The sequence below is a fragment of the Pinus tabuliformis genome, chromosome 7, assembly GCF_031772625.1.
Source record: "Pinus tabuliformis cultivar Carrire ecotype Pingquan chromosome 7, CPIR1, whole genome shotgun sequence".
Lineage (NCBI taxonomy): Eukaryota > Viridiplantae > Streptophyta > Pinopsida > Pinales > Pinaceae > Pinus > Pinus tabuliformis.
This window is the reverse complement of record NC_142293.1, coordinates 1,392,531,121-1,392,545,451: the sequence shown is the minus strand read 5'-3', so window position 1 is coordinate 1,392,545,451 and position 14,331 is coordinate 1,392,531,121. Positions and strand designations below refer to the sequence as shown.

At 36.5% G+C, this 14,331-nt stretch overlaps 2 long non-coding RNA genes across 5 annotated transcripts; both read right to left on the bottom strand.

The window, feature by feature from the left end:
- Positions 1–1,172: 1,172 nt before the first annotated feature.
- Positions 1,173–8,836, bottom strand: LOC149252857 (uncharacterized). Of its 4 annotated transcripts, none has more exons than XR_016267009.1 (5): positions 8,389–8,836; positions 8,090–8,175; positions 7,524–7,879; positions 7,292–7,412; positions 1,173–1,765 (listed from the first exon to the last, which is right to left on the bottom strand). It is a non-coding gene; the product is annotated as an uncharacterized LOC149252857 (long non-coding RNA). The 4 variants fall into 4 exon arrangements; XR_016267012.1 differs by having other exon boundaries at positions 8,102–8,175; XR_016267010.1 differs by having other exon boundaries at positions 8,395–8,836.
- A 266-nt stretch (positions 8,837–9,102) lies between these two features.
- On the bottom strand, positions 9,103–11,083 carry LOC149252856 (uncharacterized). Its single transcript, XR_016267013.1, has 2 exons — positions 9,988–11,083; positions 9,103–9,702 (listed from the first exon to the last, which is right to left on the bottom strand). It is a non-coding gene; the product is annotated as an uncharacterized LOC149252856 (long non-coding RNA).
- Positions 11,084–14,331: the final 3,248 nt, after the last annotated feature.

The window sequence follows — 14,331 nt, the reverse complement described above, 5'->3', positions numbered from 1 at the left end:
TAAAAAAGTTGGACTAACATCTAGCTCATTAGGTAGTATGGAATTGTCTTTCTGAACAGTAACACCTATCCCTTGACAATGGCAAGATTCAGGATTTGTACGAGTTGTGTGTGAAATTTCTTTGTATTTTAAAGGGGATATTTTGCCTGTTTCTGAGTATTCTGTCATTACCATCATTCCCTCTGGAACATTTAAGTACTCATAAAGTTGAGATTGGTTGTATGACTTGGTTTGAGGATGTGCTGGAAATATTTCTTTGTCATCATGACTTGAGATATCTGTAGATATAGCCTGTTTTTGTAAATGCGTGGCTGGAAAAGATGACTTGCACATATGGTTGGAACTGAAAATGGAAGCATCTATTGAACCCAGAGAAGATTAAATGGAAGATGATGGCTCATTCTCCCTCCCAGAAAAAGAGCTAGCTTCACTCCTACAGGAGAAATTTGACAATTCCAAATTTGACGAGGATGAGGATGTCTCACTTCCAGAGTGAGTGAAAGGTCACATCACCTTCTGCATCTCCTTCACTGCTACACCACATAGGCAAATTAGACCAGTCCTCTTCTCACAAATGCAGATCATTTTCCTGAAATATCTCTCCTGTTTCCGTGCTTTTAGGAGAATGATATGACTTTGAATCTAATTCTGTAGTGTCTTCTAACTCTTGTCCCTTCTCTCTCCTGTTTCCGTGCTTTTAGGAGAATGATATGACTTTGAATCTAATTCTGTAGTGTCTTCTAACTCTTTTCCCTTCTCTGTTGTTGTGCTACTTTGACAATTTTCAGAAGATTCTTCTCTGTTGTTGTGCTACTTTGACAATTTTCAGAAGATTCTTCACCCATAATATTCTCAGCCACTTTTGGCAGGTTTAGTTTGACATGCACTACAGGTTTCACTTCATATTTTGTTGCTTCCATTAGTTTGACATGCACTACAGGTTTCACTTCACATTTTGTTGCTTCCATATCCTTGTAGGCTTGTCCTCTTTAACATTGTTCCAGCTCCTTCATATCATTTTGTCTTGAAGCTCTTTTGACGTACATTGATGAGTAGAAACCTTTATCACTTCCGAAACATCTTCACCATGCACTACCACTTCCGAAACATCTTCACCATGCACTTTCTGGTAGAAATGTTAGGACCCATTATCTTCAATGGCATATTTTATCACTTCCGAAACATCTTCACCATGCACTACCACTTCCGAAACATCTTCACCATGCACTTTCTGGTAGAAATGTTAGGAGCCATTATCTTCAATGGCATATTATCACAAGAATGCTTGAGATGAGAGATACCCAGATTATGCCCTGAAAAGATACAAACTGGTGGTTCTTTCAGTGACCTATCCCTAGCCAGTTTCTCAACAATAGCTTTCACCTTTTTCTCAGGAAGACTAATTTGAGTGGCTTCCATCTTTATATGAAACCCTCCTTGCTTGAGATGAGAGATACCCAGATTATGCCCTGAAAAGATACAAACTGGTGGTTCTTTCAGTGACCTATCCCTAGCCAGTTTCTCAACAATAGCTTTCACCTTTTTCTCAGGAAGACTAATTTGAGTGGCTTCCATCTGTATATGAAACCCTCCTTTTTCTTTTTCATGAATAGAAGATTTTGATATCATGAAATAGAAGATTTTGATATCATTGGGGATGGACTGTTTGTTGTGACAAGTCCCATCATAAGTTGTCAAAATGGTCATAGATTTTGGGTATACTATGCCCACATGATGGATTTTGTTCAATAACACAATGCTTGACCTGCACAACATAAACCCTGTTTGTTAATAATATCTGGAGCATTAAAAAACACATTTTCCTTCACAATGAAGGAACATACAAACCCTCAAATTGAATATATCCTTCAAAATGAAGGAACATATCAACCCTCAAAATTGAAAATATCCATGTTTACTAGTAGTGGAAAGACTGCACTGCAAGGAATAAGTTGAAAGACATATAAACCCTCAAAATTGAAAATATCCATGTATACAAGTAGTGGAAAGACAGAACTGTAAGGAATTAATTGAAAGACAGTCCAATCATTCTTGGGAGGGCCATCATAATAGCATTTTTATCGACCAATGAACTATAATACTGTGATAGATGACTTAATAAGTATGCAGTAAATTTTCACGAGGACAACAACTGAAAAGCAAGGGAGCCAACCATTCAGAGCACAGACAGTTACAACCATGACATAAGCTTTGCATGAATCTGCACAATGAGAACACAATGTCCTAAGAGCACTAAACAGGTAACACATGCACTCAGCGGTTCACTTACCTCTTGTCTGCTCCACTTGCAACTTGTATTTCATGCCTTAATCTCCACTTAAAAACAGATCCCAATCTCCATTGTATAAGTATAACGAGGAAAACAATAGCTCTACTTTTTTGCAATCCACGTTATCTGATAGGAATGGTCATAGATTTTGGGTATACTATGCCCACATGATGGATTTTGTTCAATAGCACAATGCCTGAACTACACAACATAAACCCCGTTTGTTAATTATATCTGGAGCATTAAAAAAACACATTTTCATTCACAACGAAGCAACATATAAACCCTCAAAATTGAAAATATCCATGTTTACGAGTAGTGGAAAGACTGAACTGTAAGGAATAAGTTGAAAGACAGTTCAATCATTCCTGGGAGCGCCATCATAACAGCATTTTTATCGACCAGTGAACTATAATACTATGACAGATGACTTAATAAGTATGGAGTAAATTTGCATGAGGACAACAACCGACAACCAGGGGAGCCAAACATTCAGAGCATAGACAGTTACAACCATAACACGAGCTTTGCATTAATCTGCACAATCAGAACACAATGTCCTAAGAACATTGAGGTCAAAGATGATGCTCTTGTGCAAAGATGCCTTTCATGAAAGGATTCCATTAGTGAGGTCATTCAAGGTCATCCTTATCATTTCATCCTCTATGACGACCACACCAATTGTTGCCAATTCATCACATATCTATGTGATCTTGGTCAGATAATTGGTCACGGTATCTAATCTGGTCATCTTGTTGTTCTTGAGTTTCTCTCTCAACACCATTTTTCCATTTGTGTTATAACTCTAATAAAGCTTCATCAGAGCCTCCCACATCTCCCTTGTCTTCTTATCAAATAGGGGTGAGGAATCACATGATCCTTCACCACATCCAAGATAATTCTCCTAGATTTCACACCCTTTTGGTTATAGGTGGCCACTTTTGCAACATATGTCGGCAGGGTGAGTTTGGTGTTAGCAAACTCCCATATGCCATTCTCCACGATAATCAATGAAACCTTCACCTTCCCAGGGGTGAAATTAGATGCACTCTCCAACCTTTGTACACTAGGTTGATATGTGGCTCCCATACGTATTGTATGAGTACAACTACTCTATCGACTTCCTACATTGTTATCACTATTGCTCCAGCCCGCCCACTGGTATGATCTCCCTCTAAGAGGTGACCACCCATCACTGCTCGTTGTATTGCAATCTGGCACCACGCTTATGCAACTCTCCACCCTTGTATCACACTTTTATAAACTTTGCACTCTTAACGGCGGCACCTCTGGGACTTCTGTCAATCTATGGTTGATTGCTACATTCCCCTGCAACACAGCTCTCCTTGTTGGAACGACTATGTTTTGACCAGTCTACAGCACCATATGGAATCTACGATCGCAACTCTCTTGTCAGCTATCAGTTCTATCGTCGACCTTGTTGGATCTGACGGAAATTGTTGGCCTTTTCCTCTCGACCCAATGACTGTTGTCTTCGACGATTGGTTTTCCTTGCCCCATACACCCTTGACACTGATTTAGCGACGGCTACAAACTTCTTCGACACCCTTGCGCTTCCTCACTTACACGGCCCATCAAAGTTGGCTTGCCTACAACTTTAGGTTACTATTTTGGTTGTTAGCTCGACTAGCGACTGTATGCTACACTTGTGTCCCAATCGACCTCGACCTCTACCTCTACCACTGCCAATTCGACCTATGTGATTACCACATCCCTCGTGGTCTTGACTCACACCATTCTCTGTGGTGCCTAATAGATCTATCAACAAATTGGTCGTCGCTGCCCTAGCAACCACCTTTTAAAAAAAAAAAATCATCATCCAACCACTAGCCTCGCACATTGTAGAAATTAATTTCTCTTATGCATTGAATTCTCAACATGCAAACTAAGAATTATGCCTTGTATGGTCGTTGGTTGAACCTTAACCCTTCCAATCACTAAACGAACCTAGCGCCTGGTGATTCTGAGATCGATTTCTCAGAGTTTAAACTATGACACTTTGTTAATTTCAGAACCAAGCACCCTGAAAAATAATTCCTAGCAAATTTATCACACATCTATTGAATAAAAGCACAACTAAGGTCTTAGCGTAGACAAAAAAATATTCAGCAAAAGCACAACCAATCTCAATCACACATTACACAAGTTTTTTGCCCAATCAAATCAGTTCTTAATCAATAATTCAAAACCTACTGAGGCTCTCTTACTAGGATAATGACGCACTGAGAAAACTACAAATACAACAATAACCTAAATCTGATCCACCTGATCAAGCCCTAGATTTGTCCTCAATCTGCCTTAGCTGATTTGAATCTCCCTTGCTACACCCTTGCACATTCCTCAAACTTGGCATGCCTGAATGGAAGTCATTTTCCACTCAATTACTGAAATCTCCTTTCAATCTTGTGTTCACTATTGTTGTGTCTTCTCCTCTCCTTAGATCTTCTTTTATAAGCTTGAGTTGTTGACTGAATCTGCAACCCTAATCTCCAAAGTGATTGACAGTTGAAATTTGAACTCACCTCACTTGAAATTGAGGATTGAGATTTTGATCTTGCCTACTATTTGCAAAGAACCTTTGCATTTCATTAGATTAAAATCACTTTTATCTTATGAAAAATAATTACTTTAAATATTAAAGTAATTGTTAAGGTCCAAGGGTGTATTATGTGGCTTCTATACACCCAAACACTTAGGCCTATGCAAAAGTACCTAACCAAGCTACAAACATCAACATAGCGGAGATCACTCTATGTTAGAGGTCTTGGTGCATTCATGAAGGAGATGCTCCGCCTTTGTTTCCTCATATTGAATTTATCCAAGGCATTGTTCTTGAACAAGAAGTCACATCAACATTTTGGGATAGTCCCATGCCAAACTCTGTAAGAGAAGTTTCCTTAACACAATAGATATGAATCAACTTTGGCCTAGCTTTATTTTTTAAAAGCATGGAGGAAATCCTTTTCCATAAGAACATTTCCAGGCAGAATTTGATACCGACAATTATGAATGGGACAACAAGCATGGACGCTTATTTGAAAGGCTAATTCAAAATTAAACTTAGATTAAAAACAAGACTAAAGAAAAAAAAAGCAAAACAAGTTCAAGAAAGCCAACCTATGTAGGAGAAATACTTGTCTAAGCAGAACAACCATATTTATAAAGTAATAACCTTAGGGGTTTGGCCCTAAAGTGATGCTAGCAAAAATAGTATCAAAAGGACGAAGGGTTCATTTATAAATGCATTCAAATAGATTCGTCTGTGTCTGAGTTTGAATGTGTCTGAGTTTGAAAGGGGCATTGGATTGGTAAATCATTTATATAGGACAACCTAATGGCATCATTATTCTTCTTGATAGAGGCCTTTTTTGTGGTTCCTAGTTCAAATTTTAGTGTTGTTACTTCGGGTGTTTAGTGTTGCCTTGGGTGTCATACTTACTGTTAACAAACTTGCAAGTTCTTTCACCTTCAAACAGCAAATGGAAAAGATGAAAGCATGTCCCTAATTACACACAGAGCTCAAAGCAGTTGGTTTTAGTAGCCAGGGTAACACCAATCTGCCACTATTTTAGGGTTGTAGAGCTATCATTGTGGGTCTGGAAAATTTCTCTAGGCCTGCAATTCAATCGTGTTCATGCATCACCTCAGTGAGAAGTTTTGGGTCGTTATGGAATTGGAATCAAATAACATAAAAAGGAAATCGTAAGAGCGTTACAGTACCACAAACATCAAGATCTTGAGATATGTCATAGTTGATAGTCGAGGAGTATTGTTGTAAGGAACTTTCAAAAATTCTAAAAGTGTTAACCCCAAGTCCTACATCTCAAATGCAAAAAAATCAAGGCAAGAACAAAGAACTCTTGCAAAACAAAAGCAAAATTCAATAAGACATTGCCAAAAAGCAAGCCATTCGTAGTGAAAAGATGTCCACGAATTTATTTTGGCCTTGCTTGTATTCAAAACTTTGAAAGGTGAACCCTAATCTATTTTGAGGACTATGAATAAATGAAAGGTTAAGAGGGGCTTATTTGTCGTAAGCTTATGTTGAGAGGTTTTAGACCGTGGACGTGCCCATGAGCTTATTATAGTCATAGCGCAAGAGATTATTTCAAAATGGTCTTCCTCTTGATAAAAAACATCTAAGGCCGCTAGAGGATGAAACACTAATCCACAATTGTAGCACCCTACAACAATCTTATTTATGTTATAGCTAGCCCTTGAATTGGTCTGCTAATGATTCTAGTTTCAGATTTGTTTGTTCCAAGCCAGTCCTACTTGAAAGGGAGGTTAGAGATATTGTATGGAAAATGTAAAATTGTTTCTTATCATGCTATAGTACTAAATATGATCTACAGTAGGTGCCTATAGCATTAGTTTAATCTCCCAGTAGCAACCATCATAATAAGTGATAGCCTAGACAACACTTCTTCATAGAAGAAGAAGATAAACCAATTTGAGGTGATTAAAGGTGTTTAAAAGATAAACGTCTAGCATACCTTACCCACATATTTGAAAACCAACAGCTAGTTTGGGGAAGATGGGTTCATGGTTCAAAGTTTATGCACATTGTTTATGAAGATTAAGGGCGCCTATTTTGGCATTTGCACTTGGCACATTGTATTTAGTTACAACTTGATATGATCCACCATTTATTGTATATTATTCTCTAGAAAATGATTATTTGCAAATGATCCCATGCATTCACCTGAAGATTTCCCATTTGGGGGCTTGAGTGACTTACATATCCATGCACCTGAAGGAGGGTTGACTTGCACATCTTCTCATGGGGTTGAGTAGTCCACATATCTCTTGTCTAATTTGATTGAATAACTTTTCTAGATGGGCACATTCGAGGATGCAATTGTTACTACTATTTGGGATATTTGACATGGTTTACCATCAAACCAAGGAGGCCATGCTCACAAATGCAAAAACAAAGATCCATAGAAGTGGAAAAAAAAAACAAAAGAAGAAACTTACCCTCTACCGCAAAAGATAACTCAGCCTCTATGCCATTGCTCTACCTTTGATATAGTGCACCACATCTCTCTCACATAGAGATATTCAGTCGTTTCATCGGTGTTCCTCCCCCTTCCTTAACCTTCATTGCATTTAAATTTAAACAAATGAGATAATTATGAAGCAATAAATGAGTTAAATTAACAAGGAAAAATTTGTATACTAGTAAACAAGTAAATTCCTTAATACATACCTCCATTGCCTTAGCCCACACTTTTGGAGCTAAACCAACAACATAGGTTGAAATGACTAGTTTATTTGCTCCACCCTCACCCCCAAACCCACATTAAAAAAAGAAAAACAAAACAAAAACAAACAAACAAAAAAAGAAGTAAAAAAAATAGAAAGAAGACCAGTTAAGAAAAATAAATTATCAAACCACAAATTAGCATGGCCATGCTCACAAATGTGAAAGAAAAAATGTAATAGTAGAAAAGAATCACAACAGAAAACAATAAAACTAATAAAAAGGAAACAAGAAAGGAAAAACATCTGATGGAGACACCAATTTGCAACCCCAAAATGCGTCGATGGCCAACAAAGGACAATCTGCACACCAAAAATACGAGTAATATTATAAAAATATCAAAATATCTTACAAAAAATCTTAATTAGAGACCAATAATATTATGAGTAACCTTATGCACTAGAAATCAAACCTAAATCGTTAAGAGGGAAGAGAACTATTGTATTTGAAATGAGAAGGATTTCATAACAAATCATATACAAATTTTGCGTCAAAAGAGAACTCACTTCTACCTTTGTCTTTACCTTTACACTACTACAATCTCTCTCTCATAAAGATATTTTAGTAATTTCATTAGTGATTCTTCACATTCCATTATCTGCATTGCATTGCACTCAATAAGACATCATGAAAAATACTAAATACACACAAAATGTTGTGAGATATTATGAATAATTTTATACACTACAAAGTACATCTTATGTGAAGAATAAAATCATAAACCCTAAATTGATAAGGAGGGACGATCATATATAGGTAAATAGGTTAATAATGAATCATATATGAATATTTGCACCAAAAGAAAACTCACATGTACCTTTGCCTCTACCTTTGCACTCTACTGCAGTCTCTCCCTCACAAATAGATTTCAACACTTTAGTTTGTGATTTTCCACATTACATTACCTGCATTACAATGTGGTCAATAATTTCATCTAATTTAAGATGCCTTGAATTTAAATACACACAAATGGAACCATATATATCACCTCAATCTTCACCTTCACCCACTATGCTTGTGTAATCATGGGTAGTCAATCTTCACCTTCACTCACTATGCTTGTGTAATCATGGGTTGTCAGGACCTACCTTAAGTTATCACATGATGTACCAAATAGACACTTATATATATTATGAGAAATCATAAACAAACAAAAAAATGTCTTATGAGTAATACTATGCAAAAGTAAATCTTCTGTAATGACCAAAAATCGTGATTCTTCAACAAGGAAGGGGGAAGGAGAACCATTGTATTGAAACGAGAAGATATCCATGTCGAACCAAAAAAGAACACACTTGTTGCCTTCGTTCTCAAGCACATTTTTAAATGTCTCTCATACAAAAAAAAATTATAGTTTCCTTGATACTCCACCATCTTCCTTTACCCACATTTGCATAACACTTATTATATAAATAAAACTATCAAATAATATAATATGCATCTAATTTCAACATGAGTTTTGCAACAAAATAAAACTCGCCCTCTATATTTCAACAAATACACATGATACAATGATGAAGCAACATATGAGTTAAATAGAAATAAAACTCACCCTCTATATTTGCTTCTACCTTGCTATGGTGACTCACATCTTTCTCACGCAAAGAGTTTTTAATAGTTAATTTCATGAGTGTTCCTTCACCTTTCTTAATTTGTATTGCATCTACATTTCAACAAATACACGTGATACAATGATGAAGCAACATATGAGTTAAATAGAAATGGAAATAAAACCATATAATTATGTAGTAACAAACAAGTAAGTTCCCATTACATACTTTGTTCACCTCTATACATAAACAAGCAAATCCCCCCATACATACCTCCTTCACCTTTGCCCATTACCTCATCTCTAAAACCACACTATTCAATCCAAAAGAAAATGTGAACAAAAAAAATTAGATAAAAAAACACACAAAAAATATCAAACCACAAATTAGCATGGCCATGCTCACAAATATAAAAATATAACAACCACATGGAAAAAAGCAAAATAAAACAACAAAAATAGAAAGAAAACAAAATATAACCAACAAAACAAAAATAACAAAAAATAAAAAAGACAAATAAGAAAAAGACTTTGCACTATAGCTACAAAAAGCATCCATGGCCAACCAAGGGCACCCTGCACATCAAAACATAAATAAGTATTAGATAGAGACTAGAAAATATTCTAAGAAATACTACACATATATCAAATATCGTGAGAAATATGATACGGAGATCAAAATATCTTATGAGAAATCTTAATGGAGACCGAAAATCTCATAATTAATCTTATTTAGAAGAAAATAAATCGTATGCAAACACTAAACAATTAAGGAGGGAGGAGATCTAGAGTATTTGCAATACGAAATATTACATAGCAGATCATACATGGATTTTGCATCAAAAGAAAACTAACTTCAACCTTTGGCTTTGCGCGCTACTACAATGTCTCTCTCATGAAAATATTTCAATAGTTTCATCATGAATTCTCCATGTTCCTTTACCTACATTGCATTGCATTCAACAATTAAACAAATGATTAATAATGTATGATGGCTCAAATTTAAACAAAAACACATAAGTGACCATACATATATATTGTTGCAACATAGGTTTCCATACCAAAGCATGCTTGGATTTTACACCAAATAGGAACCAACAAGAGTAAAAACACAACAAAACTATCAAAAAGAAAACAAGTAAAGAGAAACAATAGATAGCCTTCTTTAGTCTTTAGTCTGACATGAACAAAAATTTTAAATAAGAGTTACAGAATGACAAACTTCCCGGTATGTTCAGAGGGAAAAACACAGGAAAAAAGGATATGGATGTTGAAGAATCATAACATAACACCGTGACACTCTACATAAATTGAAATTAAAATGGTTGGTTCCCAGGACCCATATATAATACCTACGAAAGCACACATAATGAATTACAATCCTCTACCTTTGAATTGGTCTCAATTAAGTCATTATTCCTTTTTTGTTTCCGACTGTGAAGTAAGGTAAGTGCACAACCCATATCCGATCCACCGCAATCACACCTAGCATCAAGTCTCCACCTTTCAATCAGATATGATGGTCCACTTGATTTAATTTTGGGCATATCATGTATGTCTTTTGGCATTAGAGCTATTATACTTGTCTTACATTGCCTTTTACAATTTACATGACAGCTTCCAAGTCCTTGGCTTGGAGACTGGTCATCAAAAGCACATCCTATTGACCTTGGGGTAGGGCTCATTGCGGAATTATTGCTACATTCTGACTTGCAAGAGTCATCTTGATTATGTGAATGTACTGAATTTGAATTATGAAGGCTTTTTGTCAAAAAATTCCAGGCCCCATCCCATCCCCCTAGATTCTTTGAAACAGTGTCTTTGCCAATTCCACTATTCACATCTTTTGTCTGTGAACAAACTAATCACGCTTATACAACTCCCCACCCTTGTATGGCCCTTGTATAATCTTTACACTATTCACGACACCTCTATGAATTCTGTGAATCTATGGTTGACTACTCAGCTAACAATTATATCCCGACCTTACTGGATCTAATGACAATTATATCTCTCTTGTTAGCTGGCCTTTTCCTCTCGGCCTGATGACTATTGTCTCTGACAACTAGTTTTACTTGCCCCACACATCCCTGTCACCGTCTCAGAGACGGCTATAGGCTTCTTCGACAACCCTCCACTTCCTCACTTACACGGCCTATCAAAGTTGGCTTGCCCTACTACTGTCACCTACTATTTTGGTTGTCATCTTGACTAGCGACTGTAAGCTAGACTTGTGTCCCGGTCGACCTCTACCTCTTCTATTGCCAATTCGACCTTCATGATTACCACGGCCCATGTCATCTCGATTCACACCATTCCTCGTGGTGCTTGATCCCTGATAGATTTGTCAACAACTAGGTCGTGGCTAGCTTGTCAACCACTTTTTTTTAAATAATTCACTCAATTGTCCAACCACTAGCCCACACATTGCAGAAATTAATCTCTCTTATGCGTTGAATTCTCAACATGCAAAATAATAATTCTGCCTTGTACAGTCGTTGGCCGAACATAGACCCCTGCAATCACTAAACGAAACTAGTGCCTGCTGATTTGGAGATTGATTTCTCAGAGTTTCAGCTATGATACCTTGTTAATTTCAGAACCCAGCAACCTGAAAATTAATTCCTAGCAAATTCATCACACGTCTACAGAATAAAAGCACAACTAGGGTCTTAGCGTAAACAAAAAAATATTCAATAGAATCACAACCAATCTCAATCACACATTACAAAAGTTTTTTGCCCAATCAAATCGGTTCTTCATTAATGATTCAAAACCTACTAAGGCTCTCTTACTAGGAAAATGACGCACTGAGAAAACTATAAATATAACAATAACCTAAATCTAATCCACCTGATCAAGCCCTAGAACTATCCCCGATCTGTCTTGGCTGATTTGGATCTCCCTTGCTAGGTTCCTCAGACCTAGCACACTTGAATGGTAGTCCTTCTCCACTCAATTACTAAAATCTCCTTTCAAGCCTTGTGTTCGCCATTGTTGTGTCTTGTCCTCTCCTTAGCTCTTCTTTTATAAGCTTGAGCTGTCAACTGAATCCACAACCCTAATCTCCAAAGTGATTGACAGTTGAAATTTGATCTCGTCTCACCTAAGATCGACAGTTGAGATTCATCTAATTCCACTATTTGAAAAGAACCTTTGCATTTCATTAGATTAAAATCACTCTTATCTTATGAAAAAAATGACTTTAATTACTAAAGTAATTGCTAAGGTCTAAAGGGTGTATTAGGTCGCTTTTGCATGCCCAAACACTTAGGCCTATGCAGAAATACCTGCCCAAGCTACAAACGTCAACAAGGAGGAGATCACTCTATGTTAGAGGTCTTGGTGCAATCATGAAGAAGATGCTCCACCTTTGTTTCCTCATATTGACTTTATCTAGGGCATTGTTCTTGAACAAGAAGTCACATCAACATTTTGGGATTGTCCCATATCAAGCTCCGTAAGGGAAGTTTCCTTAACACAATAGATATGAATCAACTTTGGCCTTTCTTTCATTTTTATTAAAAGTGAGTAAATCCTTTTCCATAAGAACATTTTCAAGTAGAATTTGATATCAACAATTATGAATGGGACAACAAGCATGGCAGCTTATTTGAAAGGTTAATTCAAAATAGAACTTTGATTAAAAACAAGACTAAAGGAAAAAAAACAAAACAAGTTCAAGAAAGCTAACCTATGTAGGAGAAATCCTTGTCTAAGGAGAACAACCCTATTTATATATTTATAACTTTAGGGGTTTGGCCCTAAAGTGATGCTAGCAAAAAAGGTATCAAAAGGGGGAAGGGTTCATTTATAAATGCATTCACGTAGGTTGGCCTATCTCTGAATTTGAAAGGGGCACTGGATTGGTAAATCATTTATATAGGACAACTTAATAGCATCATTACTCATTACTCTTCTTGATAGAGGCCTTTTAAGTGGTTCCTAGTTCAAATTTTAGTGTTTTTTTGGGTGTCATACTATTCACAAACTTGCAAGTTGTTTCACCTTCAAACAACAAATGGAAAAGATGAAAACATGTCCCTAATTACACACAGAGCTCAAGGCAGTTGGTTTTAGTATCCAAGGTAACACCAATCTGCCACTATTTTAGGGTTGTAAGCCTATCATTGTGGGTCTAGAATATTTCTCTAGGTCTGCAATTCAACCTTGTTTTCTAGAAAGATTAAAAAAGAAATATTTTTTCATGCATCACCTCAATGAGAAGTTTTGGGTCATTATGGAATTGGAATCTACAAAAATAACATAAAAAGGAAACCATAAGAGGGTTACAGTACCCCAAACGTCCATATTTTGAGATATGTCATAGTTGATAGTCAAGGAGCCGTGTTGTAAGGAACTTTCAAAAATTCTAAAGGTATTACCTACAAGTCCTACATCATCTCAAATGCAAAATATTCAAGGCAAGAACAAAGAACTATAGCAAAACAAAAGCAAAATTCAATAAGACATTGCCAAAAAAGCAAGCCAGTCACAGCAAAAAGATGTCCATGAATTTAATTTGGCCCTGCTTGAATTCATAACTTTGAAAGGTCAGCCCTAATCTATTTTGAGATCTAAAGAATAAATGAAAGGTTAAGAGGGGCTTATTTGTCATAAGCTTATGTTGAGAGCTTTGACAGTGGACGCGCCCATGAGCCTATTATAGTCATAGCACAAGAGATTATTTCAAAATGACATTCCTCTTAATATCAAACATATAACTCTGCTAAAGGATGCAACACTAATCCACCATTGTAGCACCCTACAACAATATTATTTATGCTATAGCTAGCCCTTGAACTAGTGAGGTTAGAGTTCTTGTATGGAGAACATAAAAATGTTTCTTATCATGCTACAGCAAAAAATTTGATCCACATTAGGCGCCTGTAGCATTAGTTTAATCTTCCACTAGTAACCAGCATAATAAGTGATAGCCTAGGCAATACTTCTTCAAAGAAGAAGAAGATCAACCTATTTGAGGTGATTAAAGGTGCTTAAAAGATAAAAGTTTAGCATACCTTACCCACATATTTGAAAGCCAATAGCTAGTTTGGGGAAGATGGGTTCACAGTGCAAAGTTTATGCACATTGTTTACGATTATTAAGGGCACTTATTTTGGCATTTGCACTTGGCACGATGTATTTAGTTACAACTTGATATGGGCCACCATTTACTATACTGATGCAGGGGCATCTGACCCC